We start from the raw sequence: 5,000 nt of genomic DNA on the forward strand, positions 1-5,000 counted from the left end.
GAAATTACAATCATCATCAAAAACTCTTGAATAGCTTTAACTTTCTCATACCAATCTTTGATAAAAACTGGTTTACCAGCTATTTTTATATTAGAATTGTACCACACAGGAATATTTTGAAAAATGCTTTTTAAATTTGAAGGATTCTGTCTAATTTTCACATAGGAAAGCCAAGAATTCAAAACATCCGTCCAAATTGTATTGTTTTCTTTAAGTAAGCATTCTACAATACAATAAAATTATCACCAAAGTCGTATAATTTATTTACGATATCTTTTCCATAGACTGCAAAAAAGATATTCATCCACGGTTTACAACATTTTGTAAGTTTCTTAATCCATGAACATTTCAGGGATGTAATAAAGTTGTTTATATCTACCATTTTTATACCCCCTGATAGATAGTCTTGTGTTATCACAGACCTCTTAACTTTATCTACACTATATTTCCACAGGAATCCACACATTATTTTACATATATGTGAAATTGTCTCCCTTTTTGGCACAGGAAGTGATATAAACAGATGCTTTAATTTTGGAATTAGCAGAGTTTTAAATGACTGTAAATGACCAATAGGAGTGAGAATTTTTCTATTCATAATTAGTAATTGGTGGGAAGCTGAATTACGTTCAGGATGCGTCGAAGATGAAAGTGACAGCTAACACCTTCAGTTTATTCGGAATTTTAATATTCGGCCATGGGTTACCCGTGTCCGGTTTCCTTTTGACCTGGGTTTTAATAAATCGTAAATATCAAATATAAAAGACTCACATAACAGGTACTGCAGCATTTTGGTGATAAATTGTCATAATATTTATCTAAAGTATGTCTAGTTTCATTGTTGTGTAACATATATCAGTTGTAATCACAGAAAAATGTGTATTTTTTTCTCGCTACCCATTTTACCAACCTGAAATAAACAAACGTTGATATTTTGACAGTGAAGCAAAATTATGCCGAATTTTTTGTAGCGAAGACCCAATGTATCATCCATTAAGAAGTTTCACATCAAACGAAAATAAAGTAACGAAGAATACTAAAATGATTACGAAGGTGACCCGGCCCGGTCCGGTTTTTACTACCCATTTTACCAACTATCGAATATGAGTGAACTCAAGAGGAAATGAAACAACATGCAAGCAATGAACTTACCTAGGGATGTTTTCTATCCCTGTGACAAAATCGATTAATTTTCTTTAGAATTATTTACACCACACAATACTCCATTTTAGTACACTGCACTGTTCTTTGGAATGGAAATCATCTATAGTTTAAAGGCTTACCGAAATATCTGTTTGCGTTATCTTGAGCAATCATCTGGAACGTCATCCAGTTGACATTTACAAGATAGCAATTATTCAAATGGCGCAACAAAAGAATAATTATTTCGTCTTAATAATGACACACTAGAGCTTATCAGACACAGAATCGTAAATACGCCAGAATATTCTGTCTGATATATTTCTTTCAGATGCATCGGTATGTACCCCAATTGTGATTGTTACACCAAACTTGCCTCGATATCAACATATGGGTAGGAATGAGAAATAATGGTAGATCTCAAAATCGACCACTTGTTTTTCCTTTTTTCTTTGCTTTTGTAATGTTTCTTTTTTATGGGTATTCAGTACAGTTCACTATATTAAAAAGCGTCGTAAAGTTCTGAATGTAAGAGAGAAAAATGCGGAAGCCTATTACCGCCAATGAACTATGTTATATACTAAGTAGCACGTATGAATTATCAAGTCGCACATACGATATAATACGCCTCACGGGAAAGGCTATAAGCCCGTGAACTGATCCGACCGGAAACTCTGTGCACTCAAACACACACAAATTGCATACGTCATACCTTCTACTTTCGTTTTCCTATATATGATGCTGTACTCTGTTCACGGGCCTGATTCTAACATGAATTAAAATGTGATCCAGTTTCCGGGCCTGACTTTAATACTAATTAGGATAAGATTCAGTTCACGGGCCTCTAATTAGGATATGATCCAGTTCACGGGCCTGACTCTAACACTAATTAGGATGTGATTGAGTTCACGGGATTGCTTCTAACACTAATTAGGATGAGATTCAGTTCACAGGCCTGACTCTAACACCAATTAAGATGTGATTCAGTTCACGGGCCTCTAATTAGGATGTGATCCAGTTCACGGGCCTGACTCTAACACTAATTAGGATGTGATTGAGTTCACGGGCCTGATTCTAACACTAATTAGCATGTGATTGAGTACACGGGCCTGATTCTAACACTAATTAGGATGTGATCCAGTTCACGGACCCGATTCTAACACTAATTAGGATGTGATTGAGTACACGGGCCTGATTCTAACACTAATTAGGATATGATCCAGTTCACAGACCTGATTCTAACACTAAATAAAATGTGATTGAGTTCCCGGGCCTAACTCTAACGCTAATTAAGATATGATCCAGTTAACGGGCCTGATTCTAACACTAATTAGGATATGATTCAGTTCATGGGCCTGATTCTAACACTAATAAAAAATGTGATTGAGTTCACGGGCCTAACTCTAATACTAATTAGGATATGATCCAGTTCACATACATCTAATCCAATCCTTGTAAACCCTAACCCAGTCTTTGTAGAGCATAGCTTAGTCCCTGTAGAGCATAACCTAGTCCCTGTAGAGCATAACCTAGTCCCTGTAAAGTATAACCTAGTCCCTGTAGAGTATAACCCAGTCCCTGTAGAGCCTAACCTATTCCCTGTAGAGTATAACCTATTCCTTGTAGAGTATAACCTAGTCCCTGTAGAGCATAACCTAGTCCCTGTAGAGTATAACCTAGTCCCTGTAGAGCATAACCTAGTCCCTGTAAAGTATAACCCAGTCCTTGTAGAGCATAGCTTAGTCCCTGTAGAGTATAACCTAGTCCCTGTAGAGCATAACCTAGTCCCTGTAAAGTATAACCTAGTCCCTGTAGAGCCTAACCTATTCCCTGTAGAGTATAACCTAGTCCCTGTAGAGTATAACCTAGTCCCTGTAGAGCATAACCTAGTCCCTGTAGAGTATAACCTAGTCCCTGTAGAGCATAACCTAGTCCCTGTAGAGCATAACCCAGTCCCTGTAGAGCATAACCTAGTCCCTGTAGAGTATAACCTAGTCCCTGTAGAGTATAACCTAGTCCCTGTAGAGTATAACCTAGTCCCTGTAAAGCCTAACCTAGTCCCTGTAGAGTATAACCTAGTCCCTGTAGAGTATAACCTAGTCCCTGTAGAGCATAACCTAGTCCCTGTAGAGTATAACCCAGTCCCTGTAGAGCATAACCTAGTCCCTGTAGAGTATAACCTAGTCCCTGTAGAGTATAACCTAGTCCCTGTAGAGTATAACCCAGTCCCTGTAGAGCCTAACCTAGTTCCTGTAGAGCCTTACACTGTCTTAGCCTATAAAATGCAACTTTGTCTCTGTACAACAGTATCGTATTTCACTGATAATAAATTTTCCATACATGTTTATTATTAGTTTAATCATCAGGCACAATTGAATAGTCTCGTGGGTATTCGGGTTAGAATAGATCCTCAGTACCCCCTTGCTTGTCGTAAGAGGCGATTAAATGGGGCGGTCCTTCGGATGAGACCGGAAAAACAGAGGTCCTGTGTCACAGCAGGTGTGGGACAATAAAGATTCCTCCCTGCTCAATGGCTATAAGCGCCGAGCATAGGCCTAAATTTTACAGCCCTTCACCGCCAGTGGTGACGTCTCAATGTGAGTGAAATATTCTCGAGAGGGACGTTTAACAATATTCAATCAATCAATTCACAATTGAATAAATACCCAGTCTCTCTGTGTTATAGACTTTTCCAGTCATCTTGAGCTAAATCAACATTTTTGTGCCAGACCCATTTTTGTGTGCATCATAACTCAGTATCTCTATAAATAGTTGAATCTACAACTACTACATGTAAGAGCTTGACGTATTTGACAGACATTTTTTTCCACAATTTCCTCTGGTACTTAGTCTTGATTTTAATTAAGAAGAAAAAGTTGAACAGATAACAGTTTTATTATCAACACCTTAAACATACAATGATTAAATTATCACATTGTTGTAACCTTTGACATTGAAATATTTTCCAGATACATGTACTTATGAAAGAGCTGGCTCGCATTCTACCTCATGCTCCAAGATTGCGTAGCAATAGTAACACATGATGGCCATATTAGACAGATTGATAATGATGGGTAATCAGATCAAACATCCTTAATATAAATCAAATTTACATAATCTGTTAAGAATTGATTATATATTACTGGGTAATTAAGGGGTCTTTCATGAAAAGAAATGAAACATCTTTAAGTTTTCATAAAACATATGAAACAACAATTTTATCTTTCTTTCAGTGATTAATTGGTAAACGCATTAAACGTTTCAATGTTCCATGGGAAATACAACATAACTATTTATTCTATATGTTGAACAAGAGGCCCATGGGCCACATCGCTCACCTGAGCCACCTTGGCTCATATTGAAAGAGTTTTCCTGAATAATTGTATGTAAAACTTTGATTCTCTATTGTGGCCCCATACAACCCCAGGAGGCCATGATTTCAATAAACTTGAATCTGTACTATGTCAGGAAGCTTTCATGTACATTTCAGCTCTTCTGGCCCAATGGTTCTTGATAAAAAAAATTAAATGACCCACCCTATTTTTGTGGTCATCTCCCCTTTGAAGAGGGCATGGCCCTTCATTTGAACAAACTCGAAAGCCCTTTACCCAAGGATACTTTTGGTTAAGTTTGGTTATTATTGGCCCAGTGCTTCTGGAGAAAATATAAAATGTTTAATCATGCACGGACAGACAATGAACAACAGGCGATCAGAAAAGCTCACTTGAGCTTTCAACTCAGGTGAGCTAAAAAGTATTTACGTATGGAATAATTTTCTTCATATGTGTCTTTTTTCATCCAATGCTATTTCTCCCCACTTTTAAATTAACGTTTAGATTTAAAATACATCAGAGTTTCCT

This window comes from Ostrea edulis, chromosome 3 (assembly GCF_947568905.1).
Source record: "Ostrea edulis chromosome 3, xbOstEdul1.1, whole genome shotgun sequence".
Lineage (NCBI taxonomy): Eukaryota > Metazoa > Mollusca > Bivalvia > Ostreida > Ostreidae > Ostrea > Ostrea edulis.